Source organism: Spinacia oleracea, chromosome 2 (genome assembly GCF_020520425.1).
Source record: "Spinacia oleracea cultivar Varoflay chromosome 2, BTI_SOV_V1, whole genome shotgun sequence".
NCBI classification, from domain to species: Eukaryota; Viridiplantae; Streptophyta; class Magnoliopsida; order Caryophyllales; family Amaranthaceae; genus Spinacia; species Spinacia oleracea.
This window is the reverse complement of record NC_079488.1, coordinates 77,792,928-77,811,760: the sequence shown is the minus strand read 5'-3', so window position 1 is coordinate 77,811,760 and position 18,833 is coordinate 77,792,928. Positions and strand designations below refer to the sequence as shown.

At 33.8% G+C, this 18,833-nt stretch overlaps 1 long non-coding RNA gene across 1 annotated transcript; it reads left to right on the top strand.

The window, feature by feature from the left end:
• The first annotated feature begins 16,760 nt into the window (after positions 1-16,760).
• On the top strand, positions 16,761-17,965 carry LOC130467016 (uncharacterized). Its single transcript, XR_008927173.1, has 3 exons — positions 16,761-16,825; positions 17,656-17,763; positions 17,881-17,965. It is a non-coding gene; the product is annotated as an uncharacterized lncRNA (long non-coding RNA).
• Positions 17,966-18,833: the final 868 nt, after the last annotated feature.

Below are 18,833 nucleotides of genomic sequence, written 5' to 3'. Positions count from 1 at the left end.
TGGTATATATTGTATATGTACTGTTTTGCAGGTTATGAAGTGACTAGTATGGCCCAAATAGGATAGAAAATATGGTATGCGTACCATTAATTTGAATGTAATTGGTCTAAAGTACCAAAATTGTTTTTCAATTCAAATATGGTCTGCGTACCATCAAATAGTTGTAATTAGTTTAATTATAGCTTATCCTATTTGAAGAAAATGGCGCCTCCCACGGAGATTTTCAAGACGGACTTTGAAGTTGAAGCTTCAAGATGAAGTCGGGCCATACTAGATCACATTTATCTTATGCATGTTTTAAGTTATTTATTGCTTTTAAATATGTCTTAAATATGCATAAGATCAAAGCTTGATTATGTTGCATGATTAAGGATTTTAGTTCACTTAAAATCTAACCAACATAGTAAGAGCTTTAAGTTCCAAACTTAAAAATTGAGTTAAAAGGTGCCATGCCAAAATAACACTTACTTGGATATCCTTTCTTCATCGATCTTAGTAATAGTTTTCCGCCATAGCGAGGTGTTACTTATCGATACTAAAGGGGTAAGGTACACAAATAATTGTGAGTACATGTTAGTTTTGGTGAAACTCAACGATATAAGTAAGGAGTCCTTTTATGTCGTGGAAAAATCGATAGGTTTACCTAATAAGTTCTTAGACGTACCTATCAACCAAGAGTAGTTTCTAGACTATTAGCAAAAGGCTTTTTCTTACCTAAAATATTTTAGAATTGAGTCAAAATACATAATGTGCTTAATTCTTCAATGGTTTTAGGGCCTTGGAATCATTTTATTCACACCTGCCGGAACAATAAATTCGAATAAAATGCTAATAACTTGTTTGAATTGCATGATTGCTTTAATTTTCAAGTTATTATTCATGATATATGTTTAGACTTTGCATGCTTCAATGTATGTTTTAATTATTGTTTATAATTAAATATCTTGCACTGCAATAAATCCTTTTAGAAAGGTGACAGTAAATTTCCTCGATTGGTAATGAATCCAAGAACGATTCACGGAAATGAAAGAAATGAGAAATTTAAAATGTACGTTCCTTAGAGCGACTTTTATGGTTGTTTTCGAGTATCAAAGTCGAATGGCGAACCGTTTGGTGCTTGTGAATTCAAAATACAATGTAGTTTTGAGATCATAAAGCATTGAGTTTAAACGCTCAGCTTTACCAATGGTTAACAACCTTATATCTTTGTCCATTTAATTCTTGAATGAGTCTAATCCCTAGACATTCGAATAGATCGATGCTTAGAGAACTTTAGAAGCTTCTGGTAAGATCATCTAGTTGAAACAAAATATTCAACATAAACTAAAATGGTAAAGAACCTTGTTGGTGACATTGGACATGTCTAACAAAGTATAAAAGTCAACACTAAAGAATTCAATTCTTAAGACTATAAGAAAGGGTACAAGAAATAGGAAAACAAGGAACAAATGAAAGGAATTTACGATTCCGTTTCTACCTATAAGTTTATGTTTAAAGAAAGTGACCTAACAATCAAACTTCCTTGGTATCATATACCGCTTGAGGTTCTTACTTCGGTAATGAATCAAACAATGGAAGTTAGGATACACTAATGACCTACAAGTGGGAAATGAAGCATGGCAATGCTACATTAGTTGTAGGGTCATCTAGTTTGTTTTTAAGACCTTTCAAGGCTGGAACTTAATGGCTATTTTGTTCCATAATCAGCATACCTAAATTTCTGTTTTCAAACACAGAAAGACTCACATTCAAGAAAAACAAAAACAATGTTTGTTTGTTTATTTGAATGAAATGGTCAATTACGGGTTGAGTCAATATGCTTGATTAAAACAAACAACTCTTTAACAATAAAACTTTACTAGGTTCAAATCAACCCCTTGATTTGAGTTCCATTAATCTTTGGCATTGTTGCTTAGACCATGTCAACAAGTTAACATTCAAAAGCTCTATTTTGATGGACTTTTTAAAGTTGATTGATTTCTAGATCATTCAAGACGAGCTAGTCTTACTTGTTGAAAGTAACAAAAGATATGAACTATTGTTAGAACGCCTAGACGATAGAGTTCAAAGCTAAAGAAAGGTTTTATGACTTTATTATTTCACATAGATTTGAGTGAATATAGGTTTATTTACTCAATGTGATATAAGTTTGAATCTGTTTGGCTAGTTCAAAGATCCAGAAGTATAAATCCCACTTGGCAAGAAATCATAAAGATCTAGGTTAGATCATGTTGATGATTACTTAAGTCAAGAATGATCATCAATGATTGTGTGTAGTAAAATTCACAATCTAGCTCCATGAGATATGGCATATCTAAGTTGGAATGATTGAAGTCGATTAGTACTTGATTCGATCAATGATGGATCATAAAGAATTTTCCTATAACTTCTAAACAAAATGCTCAACTACCACCAAACTAAACCAAATTCGTCAAAGCAATTGAAACGTAATTTCAGTATATCTTTTCATAATATATCTAAAGAGTTCCTAAACTCAGTGGGAGCTTCATGTTTGTTATTCGACAAACTAAGGCCCAAGTATAGATATATGTTTCATTGTGATTTATTCAAATGAGACACAAGGGTATTACTTCTACCACGAATTTTTGAGAACATAATGTTTGTTTGCTCGAAATAATGTCCTTTTGAAGATTCGTTTCCAAAATGACAAGTGGGAGAAAATAGACCTCGAAAGTCTTCGAGGCGAACAACAAACATAAACGGACATTCCGGAGGCTTTTCGAAGTTCTTTAGACAATCCGAACACGTATTCTTTAAGGACTTTAGAAGTGGCTTTAAAGAATAGACATCTCTTAGAAGACTTTACAAGTGCTTCAAAGAGAACAGAATATTCAAAAGACTTTCAAGAGTCTGTTGATATTCTATTGTTTGATGTTCTATACCCAAGTAGGCATGGAGTTCAAGTCACTAAAACTATGAGATTCTTCTATTAGATAGTGAAGAAACCTACAACTTGCAGTCAAACTATTATCATGTAGATTAATGAGTTTGTGACTTGCAAGAAAGCTATGAAGAAATATAGATTCCCTAAAATGTTTAGAGGCCATATATAGACTCAAATGTTTTAAATGGTTAGAGGCCATAAAATATACTCAATGTTTTGATGACAAAATTGAAATTTTGTTGATTTGCAAGAATAGTTTCACACCTATTGGTTGCAAATTGGTTTTAAGGATAAAAATCAAACATGAAATTGTGTTCACACACAAAGCTAGATTAGTTGCTAAAGGTTACAAGCAAATTCACGGTGTGGATTGTGTTGAAACCTCATGCATAATCGTAATGCTTAAGTCTATAATTCAAGTAATGATTGCATATTGGTACATATGACAATTGGATGACAAAACGTATTCCTCAATCAAATGTTGGAAGAAAATTATGTACATAGCATGTCATAGGATTTGTGGATCCAAATAATGTTTGAAATGAATGCTAGCTTATGAAATCTAAGTACAGATTTAAGCAAGCAATTGGGAATTGGAATTGTATTTTAGTGAAGCTAATAAGTATTTTAGTTTCATAAAATGTACATGATTCTTATAGATATATAAGAAGTTTAGTGGGAGTACAGAAAAACTTAATTGGTCCTATGTGTATCACACACATATCTCTCTATTGTGAAATAACATTCAAATGCTAATAACTTAGGTTTGAAATTATTCATCAATGATGGACCAAGGCGAAACTTAGTACATACTGGGTATTAAGATCTATTTATAAAGATCTTATGATATTGTTTTGGATTAAGTAATGACATTTACTAAATCAAACACGAAAGACTCCATTGGAGATATTCGATCCATATGAATAAATTTAAGTAATGAATGTTTGAACTATGTATAAGCATTTACTAAGTTAAACATCAAAGGATCTAAGTGAGATTCTTAACCTATATTATATATCAAAGAATTTAGCTGGATTTAGTATCTACTGAAACTACAATGAGCTAAAGTTACATGAATAGAATTCAATTCGGAATTATTCTGCAAAAGAATTTATCATGTATAATATAATATGAGGATCGCCAGAACGTATCGTATGACTTTAGGCATGACGAACATATACCAATCTCTATTGATCTAAGTAAAGATTAACTAGATTGAGATCAAGAAAAACTTATGGTACTTGAAAAGGTACATAACAGTAGTTCTTGATTCAAGGAAATAAAGATATGCTAAATATTGATGCTACACGCATAAACACTGGCAAAGGATCAAGCAAGATTCCTTTGGAGTTATCCATTGACAAAGACAAGCTAAAGAGCATCGTGTTTTGAAATGGCAACATGGATTGGAGACCATGGGTTGTTGTGTGGGAAATTAAAATAATAATTTCCATGTTCTAAGATATAGTTGGAAAATCTTCCGCATATCTGTGAACTGCTTGGATAAGTAAATCCAAACAAAGCATCACTAGCAACCTAAACATTTGAAGTAAAAGTAATTATTGCCTAAGAAGCAATAAAACAGGGTTGTTTATGTTAAAGAGTTCTTCACTAAACTTGGGGAGATCACATGTCTGCTGACTTGATGGTTCTTCATTGCAAAATGCGTAGAACCACTACCGAAGTAAGAAAGACTAGATCAAAAAATAAACATACTCAAAAGATCTTATCATCATATCTCGAAGAACATTCGATGAAAAGGAGATTAAGATTGGCAAAGCATGATAACTAAACCTATGCAACAAGTGAGAAGCAACACTCACGTTGTAGCACTGGAAATCAAGCATAGCTTTGAATTCCATGAACTGTTTTAAAGATGGGTTTGAGGCCCATGGTTGTAAAACAATGGGGTTGAACATTTATCATATATGAAATGTATTTTCATATTTTTAATCTTGGTTTAGTATTAAATGATGAGTCCCTTCAATTTGACGTAATATTCAAGATAGACTGTCAAGACCAGTCTTGTGACTAAGAAATGTCTATCAAGTGAACTTGAATGTCAAAAGTTGAAAAGGTCCCTGGTCGGAGTTTTCTATAAAGATGGACGCATAGAAAACGTTAGACGACTAGAATGCAAGATGACTAGTAGTTCTGCTTCTTGAACTATGTGGACATGGCAATGTCATAATCATTTGCATAGATACTTACTTTGGGAAGACTAGTATCGGACAGACCTATGAAACTTTACTGTAAGAGATGAAAATCTGTCATAAGTAAATTTCATTAAAATTATTAGACACTAAATCCTCAATACCTGAGTGATTTGAGATTACTTGTTTGAGAACTGGTTACTTTGACGTTGACCAACCGTCGCACCGTAAGAGGAGGCTATAAAGGCAACGCTCAGGTAATCACCTATCAAACGAAGTCTAATCTCAATATCACAAGATTGGGATTGTCCTCCCATAAATCGGGATGAGATGCTTAAAAGTTGTACAAGGCCACTCGGAGAGCTAGAAACTGTGAAATGCATGGCCGTGCTCGGATGAATCATAGGCTATGATTATTTGTTTATTTGATCAGTTGAACTCTGAAACCGAGAAACACCTCTGGACATAATAAGGATCACAACTCTTACCTTATGTTCAAGAGCAAACATCGAGCGACAAAGGAATTAGGAAATGCACACTTGTCCCTAAGGACAAGTGGGAGACTGAAGGAAATAATGCCCTTGGTCCAAGTATGCATATAATATTAAGTCTAATAAATACGGTTCAGTATTAATTAACAAGTTAATAATTCAGTGAGATCAAGTGAGCTGAATGCCTAGCTAGAGGCCGCTTCAGTTCAAGTGGAATTAATGATATTAATCCACAGCTTACTCTTGACTGAACCCGTAGGGTCACACAAATAGTACGTAAACGGATCAAGTATTTAATGGCATTAAATACTCCATCTATGGATATTCGGAATCGACGGATCTTGGTTTCAGTGGGAGCTGAGATCGTCACAAGCAAGAAATGAATACTCCGGAAACGATGATATTGCCGGAAACAGAAATATGGATCGTATCGGAAATATAAATATTATCCAAGTCGTAGATGTTGCCGGAAACGGAAACATGGTACGTATCGGAAAATATTATTGGAAATGAAAATATTACCGGAATCGGAAATATTGCCGGAAACGGAAATATTGTCAGAACCGGAAATATTATCGAAATCGGAAAATAATTCCGGAAACGGAAATGTTAAATATTTGTTCGAAACGGAAATTAATTCCGGAATCGGAAATATTAAATATTGTTCGTATCGGAAATGAATTCCGGAATCGGGAATTTAATCAGAAGCGTATCGTACGAATTAGCATCGGACGAGGCTTGCTAGACGAAGGCCCAGCACGAAGCCAGGCCGTCGCCCAGCAAGCCACACGCAACAAACACACGCCAAGCTCGACCAGGCCGAGCGCAAGGCCAGTCCCAGCCAAGCCTTGGCGTGCGCGCATAATGGGCTGCGGGCAAAGGGGTTGTGCGCCGTGCGTGGGCCGCGAGGCTTGCGCATGGGCGTGCGGCTCGTGCGTACGTAAGTGTTTGTGTTCCTGTACGAATCCTAAAGCTATCGGGATTCTACATATTGATTAAATCCTAATCCTAATAAGATTATATTTATTATTTAGAGTTCAAGATGGATTCTAATTAATAAATCCAAATCCTAGTAGGGTTATAATTCCTTTTCCATACCTCTATAAATAGGAGCCTAGGGTCATAATTTATAGACACAATTGAAGTATTCAAAGGGTAAGTTTTTGATAGAAAAATTCAGGCATACACTTGCACTAACCTAGCCGAAAATCCTAGCACCTTAAGGGAGATTCTAGTTGGTCAATCTTGAGGCGGATCCGGACGTACTGTGGACTATCTATGGAGGGACGACACTTGGAGTCCTAAAAGACTTGTTCTTATTCGGTTCGGGCGCAGCTAGGGAGGGCACGCAACAAAGTGTATGCATCTAAACTATGCTAAATGATTATGTGTAAATAATATGCTTTCCTGGCTTTATGGTTTTTCCGCATGATTTATGTTTTGTCATATGAATCATAACCTAACAGGTAGGTCATATGGTACATTAGATGTATTATTTAATTATATGGTGGGGTTGATAAGTTACTAAAAATGGCAAGTGTATCTCTTAAATAAATACGGCCGGAAAAGACAAGTGTATCCCTTAAATAAATACGGAGGGAGTGTGTGGGGTTGTTATTTTAGATTTAAATTTTAATCCCATCTGGGTTTGTTTATGTGAAAACAACCAATGAGAGCCCAAGATATGTTACTATTTGATACCCAGGGGGTATATGTATCAGCTTTCCACCAAAACCCGATTTTATTAACAATGAGGCCTTGGCTGGTCTTGTGACATTAAGACTATGATCTGTTCGCCTTATTTTCACTTATTTCGGGAAAAATAAGTTCAGATAAAATAAGTTCAAGAAAAATAAGTGAAACTCAGGTGAATAGAACGCACCCTAAAATTGATGGACTATGTACGATAGGTTACATATTTGAACAATCATCTTCACTTATAATTTGTATTATTGTTCTCTTGGCCCATTAACACCAAAATAATAATAAAAACGACCAACACCCTACTTTTAGGGGCCGTTCGGTATTATTGTTAGTTTCCTGTTTTTTGTTTCCCCCTTCTCCTTTTACTTGCTCCATTTGACCATTTTTTAGAGAGCTTTTTGGGTCAAATGGGACAAGTAGAGTGAGACCGAGGGAGTATGATTTACAAAGTCATGTACGTGATCTAGGTTGAATTATGAACTCAAATTTTGTTTTCTTTGTACTCACTTTGTTCCTAAACATGTGTCACTTGTCCTAAAGTGATGTTCTCTTATAGTGTCCACTTTGTACATATAATTTTCTCATTTTTTAATACATTTTTCTCATTTTTTCATAAATCATGATTAATTTTTCTTATAAATTATGCACTTTTCTCACTTTCAATCCCCACATCCATTTTTATTTGTCCTTTATCAATAAACAATTATCTTTTTTATCTTTTTCCCAAAAAACACTTACCATCATTATTTTTCTTACACACTTCTCATTTTTACTCCCTCCGTATTTTAAAAAGAGACACACTTTGACCGACACATAGTTTTAAAAGAGTGGGTTAAATTTATTAAAATAAGATGAAAGTGGGGTAGTGGTTGAATTATTTATTATAGTAAAAAGATGATGTGAGTAAGTGTGGGAGTCACAAGTAAGAGAGAAATATTAATATAATGGGAAGTGGGTGTTGCGATTTAGTACGATAAAAGAATAATATTGCAACAATTACATAATTAGAATATAATTATAATAAACTTATCTCAATATCGTGATGAACGAGGTAAACGATTTAGAACAATTGTCGTGTCGTGGCCGAACCACTGCTCTAAGAGACAATTGCGCACTATCCCGATGCAGTAGAACACTTGCGGTTGTCCTCCGGGGTTAACACGACATCAAGACTTGTATGCACTCACAAGACTCGATTGGAGATCAAAATATTTGCCCAAAAACAGAAGAGATTTTAGAGAGAGGAGATGAACTCTTTTGTGTGTTTTTGAGATACTATATAGATCAAGTCTTGATTATATATTTATATAATCAAGAAGATGGGAAATTCAATAATCAAAAGGCGGTTAAAAGGAGATAATAAAGGATAAATTAACTCCCAACGGTTACGGAATAAAAGGTGTAACAACCATAAGATTCCTAATAACAATGATGGAACAAAACAAATAGGTAGGCATAAAAATCAGCCCGGTGTGCCGGGCCGGGCCAAGATTCGGGCCAAATATTTGTGCCCAAACCCGCTATTTTTCGGGCATAAAATACCGGGCTTTTCGGGCCATTTTCGGGCCGAGCCAAATTTATAACTAAAAAGTGTATTTTTGTGTTCCCCAAACCCGCCAAAAAAAATTAAATTTTCGGGACGGGTCAAGCCGGGCTCGGAAACTGGGCTGGAAAATCCTGCACAAACCCGCAAAATTACGGGCGGGTTGGGTCGGGCCAACGGGGCGGGCTCGTATTGATCAGGTCTACCGTATGCTCATCCTCTTTCCAATTGTAGCATGCACATAACAAACATCTAGGGATGGACAAAAAATAATTTTTTCTGCTTCCGAATTGTTAAATAATGTTCCCATTTAAACTCTGGGAGTGGGAGTTCATTACTTTACAATTCATCCAATGAGACTGAATCCTATACCTTACGATGTTTTCAAAACTAGTTTTAAAATAGGCCTTTCGTTAACGGATCCGCATTATTCATTTTATACTTTACACAGTCTAAAGATATCACTCCAATTGACAACATATCTTTGACGATCTTATACCTCAAACATATATATGTGTCTTTCTTCCGGTTCTAGGCAAGGTTGCTTGCAACTGAATGAGCTGGCTTCCCCCGCATTGGAAATCTGCAAGCACATGCCTCAACCATTTGCCTCAAAACCTGCCAATTCAATAACAATAATTTTTTATTCTATATTAGTCAAGCAGTACGAGATTGCTTGCAAGATTTCCAAGATACACCCCCCATAGGGTGAAGACATAACTTCTAGTGGAGTGAACTTCATAATTATTAGATACCCAATGAGCATCACAAAATATCCCTCCAACACTCCTGGAAGTTTGGAGTAGTGCATACTCCAACCCATGGTACCTAAGCAATCGCCTCATAACACCGCATTGTGAATTGCTTGGGTTATGGTGTACCTGCTCAACCTACTCAAATAATAAGTAATGTTAGTCCTAGTGCAATTCATAAGAAACATAACACTACCAACAATATTAGCATATTCAGATTGACAAACTAGATCACCTTTGTTTATCTTTAAGTGGATGTTTCTATCAAAAGGAGTCCTAACTTGATCGACATGAAATGAGTCAAGCGTTTAAAGAAGATTTTCAACATGGACTAAGACAAATGTCATTTGAGGTTCTTATGAATTTTACTCCCAAAATCACATCTACATCATCCACGTCTTTCATTTAAAAGTTCAAAATAAGAAATTTTTGTCTCATTTACTCGATCCAAGTTAGTAACTAAAATACCATATCATCCACATAAAGATAAACAATCACACAACCAAGATAATCATGCTTAGACTAAATACAAGAATCACCTCCATTGACATGAAACTCATTACCAATCATAGTCTTGTCAAACCTGGCATGCTATTGTTTAGGATCTTGCTTAAGTCCATATAATGACATAACTAATTAATAAACCTTGGTCTCTTGACATATAAGATTGGATACTATGAACTCAACTTCATAGTGCATAGTGCAACATACTTCTCCTTTGTATTTTCTCAAAACATTACATTACCACATAGTGAAAATTAAACTCACTAGTGGTTTATGATTGTACCAACAAACGTTGTTTACTGCAAAACAACATATAGTCAAGATTAAATTATTACCATATTAGACTTACAAGCACATTAGAATATTATTTTGAGAGTAGTTTCTCAAAAGCTATCAACAATAGTATGTTAGAACCACGATAAGTCTATACTAAGCATTTGACGATTGCCAAACATTTCTCTACATAATGTGAGAATAGGATTAAATGTACCTTACAAATTCATTAGCCTTACCAGGCCACCAAGTATCATATTAATTAATCTCATCGATTTCGTACCTTCATCTTGGCTTAAGAGATTAAAACTTTAGTCTCACCAACGATATTAAAACGTATGTGAACCCACAACATATGATTACCACAAGGCATATTAGCACACTCAAAGCTAATCATGTTAAACTGCACACGTGAAATAAGTTCCATATATTATAAACCAAGAAAATGTGTAGTATTAAGAAACTTCTCATACCACTATGCACTTAGTTTCCTGCAACGACTCTTTAATAGCTTCACAGACATGTACTCACTAACTCACCACATAACTAATTTAATAGTTAGTTTCAAATATTAGCTCACCCCCACATTGCACAACACTTTATCTAAATAAATACTATGCATAAAAGGGGGGCACAAACTAAATATATAGTACGTTAGAGTTTTAACAATAAATAAAATGAGTACATAGGAACTTCCTTGAACCAAGCATGTCGAGACCGCCAATCATGTTGGTTTAAGTCGTAGCTACCCACAAGCCAAATCGATTGATGTTTCCCATCTCTTAATTTGGGATACTTGAACCAAATCATAAATGAGTTAGTTGCGTTATATATCAAAACCCAAATATTTATCAATTGTAACAACACTTGATTTCAAAAAATTTGAGCATATTACTCCACAACAAACAAGCCAAACAAATATAATTTCAAGTCCCTTCCATTTCGCATCAATCCATAAGACTTAAAGAAAAATCACCAAACAAAGTGGAGCAGATGTGAGAAGAAACACCAAAATATTACTCAAATCAAGAAAGTAGCGCATAGGTTAAAAAAAGGACGAGTCATTGAACATGGTTTTCTCACGCATCCAAATAAAGGCGCAAATTATAAGGTACACCCGGTTGCGTGTAGCTCTACATTCAACCGGGTTAAAACTACGTCGTTTTGAAGTTTTTTAGCCAAAATTTTTTATTAAAAAATAAATAAATAAATCACAAATTTAACTTAGGCCAGAAAACATGCATTTCAAAACAAAAAATCAGTTACTTCAATTAATCTAAAAAGTCAAAGATTCTATTTTATCATTTCCATCAATATCTTAAAAAATTTACATTGTTTTATCCCTACTCCATTTTTGCCTTTTTGCCCTATTTAGTTTTTAAACTCAACAATTAAAGTTGCCTACACTGATATAAAAACATAAACATGATGTGCTCTATCGCTAAACTGTATTATGTGCTTTTATTTAACATATTGTGCTTTTATTCTTGAAATGTACTTAGGTTTCTCTTGTAGTGATTTTCGTCATATAATTTGCTTTTATTTGGTACAATGTGCTTTTTATATTTACAATGTTTCTACACACATTGTAAATATAAAAAGCACTACAAGAGGAACCTAAGTATATATATATATATATATATATATATATATATATATATATATATATATATATATATATATATATATATATATATATATATATATATATATATATATATATATATATATCCAAGAAATGCATATTGTAAATATAAAAAGCACTACAAGAGTATCCTAAGTCTTATATGCACGCGATGCGTGCGAGAGTATAAAAACTAAAAGTTATCACATAATAGGCAAAAACTTCACAAAGCCCATCATAAGAAACACTAAGCATCATTTATATTAAAAAAAAATCTTTATTATATAGTGCAACAATGTAATACACTAACACTCATCCCTCTACAAATTGATAGTTTAACATCGTTAGCACTTACACCGAAAAATGCAAGGCTATCATATCCATGTTCCTCTGTCCAGATTTTAAAATAACATAATTCTGAATCATTAATCAGATTTTAAATAATGATCTAACTGCTATCATGATCTGTTTCCCTCATGCAAACAACATATCGAGAATAGAACAAATCATTAACTATGGATATCGTACATTTAGTATGTATTAGTGCTAATCATATCCTTGTTTCTTTGTTAAGGTTTCAAATTACATCATTTTGAATCTTTAATCAGATTTCAAATAAACTAACTATTATCATGAACTGTTTCCCTTTGTCTGGCCGGATACTTTGAGGGTCCATATCACCTGTAAGCCCAAATGTTAAGAAACTTTAGCGACATGAACATCAAAATAATCCTTTTTTTCAACTAAAAACAATCATATCCAGCAAAACCAACAGAATATGAAGATGCAAAGTCGCACAAAATGCTACAATCAAATCCAAACATCTACAAAAATATATCTGGTGATAATATAATATTCAGATTATGCAGCCCCCACAAATATGTTAAAAAGAAAAAAAACACACCAAAATCTACTGTGAGAATTCAACCCAGAAATCCAAACCAGAAATCACAACAGAAATCCAACCTTTTTACCAGATTTAAGCAATATGTACACACAAAAAATCAATTTTTTCAACTGAACAATTAAAGCCACATTTGTAAAGAGAACAAACATCATATGATTCATATCAGCAAAATATGAACATGCAAAGTCATTAATCATATTTGGAGTTCATTTTCAGATTTTAAATAACATTGACTCAGCAAACATCTATCTGTATTTAGCAAACATCTATCGGTATTATTTAGATTTTAATTTATCCGATTGTAAAGGGATAAGTACATTAATTTATCCGATTAGCATCTCATGAATGAACAGGATTAAGCAGTTTTCTCCCATTACTGTCTTAACTCTTGACTCATAATTATGAAGCACGGTGAGATACCACATAATATATATTTTCAAACATGTCATTTGAATAGCCAATATCGGCAATTGAGATGAATTAGAAGTCAATCTAGCATGCCAGGTAGCCAATTCACTTCCACCAGCCTCGTGGTCATCTAAAAAAGATAACTACAATCTCGACTGAGTATAGCAGTAGAGCATATGAGAGAAATAATATTACCTAAAGTTTCAGAAAGAAAAATGCACATAAGACAATACAAAAAGACATGTGAGTTCAAGCATAACACTGGAGAATTTCAAGAACCAAAAGACCATATCAAATTAGAAACGGGAGTTAAGCAGCATCAATATCAACCCCATTCCAAGTATGCACTTCTCTCTTAAAATACTTAAGGAAAAACATACTTAAAATCAAATTTGAGATAAATTATTATCTGATATCAAGAGACCCAAAACAAAACAAAAACATTAAAATAGACAAAAGAAACCCTAAAGCTGAATAATGTCTCAAGAAGTTTTGGCAGAATTAGACCTAGAAATGAATCAGGTATAGAAATAAGATTGAGACGATAACATAAAATCCTACCAGTTTAGCAGGGAAACAAATGGCCAAACATCCATAATTTTGAGAGACAAAATTAATTCGCTTCACTCCCACCGCTACTTGAACCACTCACTTCCTTCTTCCCATCACCACCAAACCACCCACCACCACTACCACCTTGACTCATCTCTTCAGACCCAGAGAAAACAGAGAGCAAGCTATAAGGAATCGCGAATTTGACACACATATTCTAAAGCAAGGAATCGAGAATTTGACACACATATTCAAATTGTATCGGTTTTAATTCAAAAACAAACAAAGTCACATAATATTTTCTTCAAAATACATATTCAAAGCTCAAAAAAAGATATGGAACCTAGAAATACAAAATTCAAGATTGAGAGTCGGGAAATACCTAGAACTACTCCCCTTTAAGTGATGAGCATGATTTGCCACTTGATTAAAATCTATAACTGGATGCTCATTGTAAAACATAGAAAATATCCAATTTAAAATTACAGAAATCAAGCAAAAATAAATTAAAAAACCTAGAAATATTGAAAAAAATAATTAAACTCACAGAGCTTTGCCCACATTGTCAAGGAGCTTTTGATACGCTTGTAATCCTTATGCTTTGAGCCTGTTAAGAAATTCAAACAAAAATCAGAAAAAACACATCAATCAACAAAAATCTCCAGAATCAATTGGAAAAAAATGAAAATTTGAACAAAAATGTTGAACTCCACCCACCATTGTTATCTCTCTCCTCCATTATAGACCTTCAATATGTTCTTATTATTAATTCTATAATCGAATCCCCTTTCCTACACCCCTAAATTCGATTATTATTACGAAAATTTCAATTTCCCCCCAAATTTGAATCTATATCCTCCAATGTAAAAAAGTCCTAGAAACCCTATAAAACCCACTTCCATCTATAAATCCAATCCCTAAATTTCCCACTAAAACTTTCAAAGGGAAAACAGGTCTTAAATTTTGATATAGAATTAGAACCTGGGACCACAATCTCCAACAATGCCATTGAAATCGTTAGATAGCGGATTTTGGGAGGGTTTTTAATTTAGCCCCAGAATTGGGTCGGAGCTAGGAATTTAGGGATCTTTAGGAATTTGAGTATTTGATGATCATTGATTAATTTCCCCAAAAAAAAAAAATTAACCCAATTATTATGAACAACCAAAAAATTAAAAAAATTAAAAGAGGGTAAAGAAAGAAACCTTGGCGAGGAGTAGAAGAATGCGGGGAATCCAAGCCACCCAAGACGCCACCTTCGACGAAGAGGGATTGCGAAATCCAAATTCAAGTTAGTGTATTTCTTCATTACCTGCAACAAATCATGGGTCGTCTTCATGTTAAGCCTAAACAAATCAATATTCAATCACACAATGTCGAAAAAATCGATTGCGAAATCCAAATCAAATTTCTAAGACCTAATCAAAAGCAAAACCTCGTTATAAATAAGCTTTCAATTAGTGAAAATGCAAAAACGAAAACAAAATAGCAATTAAAATCCCTAGATTGTAAAGTCGGAGTCGCAAAAACAGACCAGACCCGAAGAAACAACAAAATTGATGCAAAATAAAAAAAAAAAAAAAGGAATTGATGAATGAATTACCTGAGGATGAGATCGAAGATGAGAGAGAACCGAAGATCATTGAGCGAAGGGAGGAGAGAGAATGATGAGAGTGAAGCGGCGTACAGGTGAATTTGGGGGTTTACGCGAATGGTTTGAAAGTTAAAGGGGAGGGGGTGTTTTAGTCTTTTTAAAAGGGGACACGAAAAGTTAATTTACTATTTTAACCTCAGCTGTTCCTTTATATAATAGAGATATATATATATGTATATATATATATATATATATATATCCAAGAAATGCATATCATCATGTATCTCTATTATATAAGCCAAGAGCTGAGGGCTTTTTCGTAACTTAACTTTTCGTGTCCCCCGACAAAATTACCAAAACACCCTTGAATTTGTTGATGCTGCTCGCTGAGCCTCTATCTCTTGCACTCTTTTCTCTCTCCTCACATTTCAGATGCGATTTGTGTCCTCTCTCCCCTCTCTCACGTTTCTCTCTCCTCGCGTCTCCATTGTCGTCGTTTTAGGGTTACATTTCCTCGCCGAATCGCGTCCCAAATCAGCATTCAGGTAGTTTTTTTGCGATTTTTTTCCTCTCTCTGTCTTTAGCTGACTAAGTGAAGGAGGTTCCTGTATTACTCCATCTATGTCTTTTTTATGTCTCACAGACTTTACAAATCTACAGATTTTCTGAACTAATTGTTTGAAATTAGGTTGATAGGTCGAATTTGAAGGACGAGCCTCCTGCAAAGCGTCGATTGAGTTCCGTAGTTGTCAAGGTTTGATTTTCTTTGTTGAGTCATTTGATTGATTATGCCCTAATTTTGTAGTCCATGACATAAATTGAGGGTTTAATTGGAATCTGAAATTTATGCTTTATTTGCATTTTTGAGAGATGTTTACTGGGTGAAGTTTGATATAGGTGGATGATGATGGGGAGGCGTCTAAAGGAGAAACCCCAGTCAGTGAAGGGCAAAGTGAGGGTCCTGCTGCTGGTGTTTCTGCTCCGTTGAGCAGGAATGATCAGAGGTCTTCAGTTTTACAGGCGAATCCTGTATTTTCTATGAAAACTGGTGGTATACAAGCAGAAAATGTTAGTGATATGGGAATGTGATTTCATGCTGTCTTAATTTGGTTTTATTTTGTTGAATATGCTGTGATATGGTTTCTTGGAATTGTATGTTAGGGAATTGATCAACTAAGTGAAGGAGGTTTTGTATTTTCCGATAATCGGAACCCACCGTTCACCAAAGTCGTCCGATAATTGGGTGTTTTTGTTGGTCTTTTTGGTAATTTGTTTGATTTTGATGGAGTTTGTTGTATTGAATGGAGAAATTTCAAAATTTTGGGTTGATTTGGATCATGATGGTCGGATTGGTGGTGCCGAAGCCCGTCACTTTTTTTCAAGGATCTGGCTTGAATAAACAAGTTCTTGCCCAGGTTTTGCTCCTTTGCACTACTACCTTTTTAAGGTTTAATATTGAAAGTTTGATAAGATGTAATTTCCAGGGCATTTCTGTGAATTGGGATTGTTTGTTCATAATGTGATGCTGAATTTTCGTTGTTTTACCAAAGATTCCAAGTTATTATTCAAAACTTGGATCTTAGTTGTTTTTAGAATTTGATTAAAATGTGTAAGATTGTGATTGTGTTCTGATTGTCAGGTAATTATTAAATTCTTTTTTTGTTAATCTGATTTCGAAATTTTCATATAATACTTCAATTGATTGATTTCAATTGATTTTGGATTAAATTACATTAAATAGCTAGACATAAATTCAATCTCAATTTAGTAACTTAAATTTGATTTAGAGTTAACCTTTCTGTCTATTTCCTCCAACTTTAAGATTTTTCGGTTTAAATTTGATTGATTTGGGTACACCTAATATTTGTAGTTTGATTGATTTGGTTATGTGTCAATAGCTTGATTGAGTTTGTAGTTCACATTTGTGATGTTCTGGTGATTGGGGTATTAATTTTATGCATCTGAAATAATTGTAGAATGCTAAATTTGATTTTTCTGTCTTGGGTAACCTGTCTCATGACTCTGGTGGTTGTCAAGCTCTTAGTAGTAGGCTGGGAGAAGACAGCTTCATATTGAAGTGGTGTAGGATAATGAGAAGTTAGTTCAAGACTTTCCTGTGTAATTGTTTCTGCTTGATTATTTTGAATTAGGAGTGAGTTATCGTCTTACTTTTGTTGTCTGATTTGGCTGAGTGGATGAAATTTATTATCACAATTAATTAATATCATTATATTGTTTTATTTAGGTACCCGTTATGGTGCTAATCTGCGTAAGCAGATTAAGAAGATGGAGGTGAGTCAACACAACAAGTACTTTTATGCGTGGAAATGCTTCTTCTGCTCTATGTTCTGAGGTATTAGGAGTACTTAGTTGGATTCAAATTCATCCCTTTCGAATATTTCCTTCACATTGTAATTTAATGTTTATGACAATGTCACTTAATAGAGATATCTTTTGGTCTAATTGTCAGTATTTCAACAGCAAACCCTATGCGTGCGATCCATCAACTTTTCCAATATATCCACCTAACAAAGAAATTGATGCAAAAGGTCGTGATGACGCTAGAAGGTAATGTTTTCTTCTTAATTTCACCCTTTGATAAGGAGTTAGACAGTACTCTTAAACATTCAACTATGATATATGCCTTTAAAGCTCCCTTTTTTGGGCCGTTTGTTTTTATTTTTCCCTTAATTTTTAGTTTGAGTTATAAATTTGAGGAATTATTTGATTTAAATTGATCATTTTATTATGCAGTAATACTTCAGAGATGAACGATTTGAAAGCTTGGGCAGAGTTGCTTGATATTATTCTTTCAAAGGTTAATTCTTTTATGATAATCTTTATTTATTTCCTTTATTTTCTGTGTGATTATTTTTAAAATATTGATAATTATTAAAATATTAGGCTTTACTATGATTATTATTGAAATTGTATGGTCTGATTCAAGGCAATTTTAAATGCTTTGATTTTTGCTATTTTGAGAAGAAGACTACTTTTTCTTTGAACTGCTAATCTCTAATTGTCAGGCTTTGGAACATTGTATAGTTCTCTCTATGATGCTTTTGTATCCTTCAAATAACTAAAAAGGGTCATTGAACTTTTACTTTATCTTTTAAGTTGTGATAAATGTAGGGATGCATAAGAATATCATCAGATATATGGATATGGCTGTAATTGAGTTCCTCAATTGGTCGTTGTAAATGAATATGGCTAGCTGTTGATCTGGATTGATATGGATATGGTTATCACATGACTTCTGATCACATGCCTCCCCTCCCCTGAGAGAGCACATCCTCTGATCACATGTTCAAGTTATGTCTGACCATTGACATCTTGGACATGATCATATACGTAGTTCTTTTTTACATATTTATTTATTTAGAATATAAATATGTTAAGGTTATCACCTGTTTAGAGAGACAC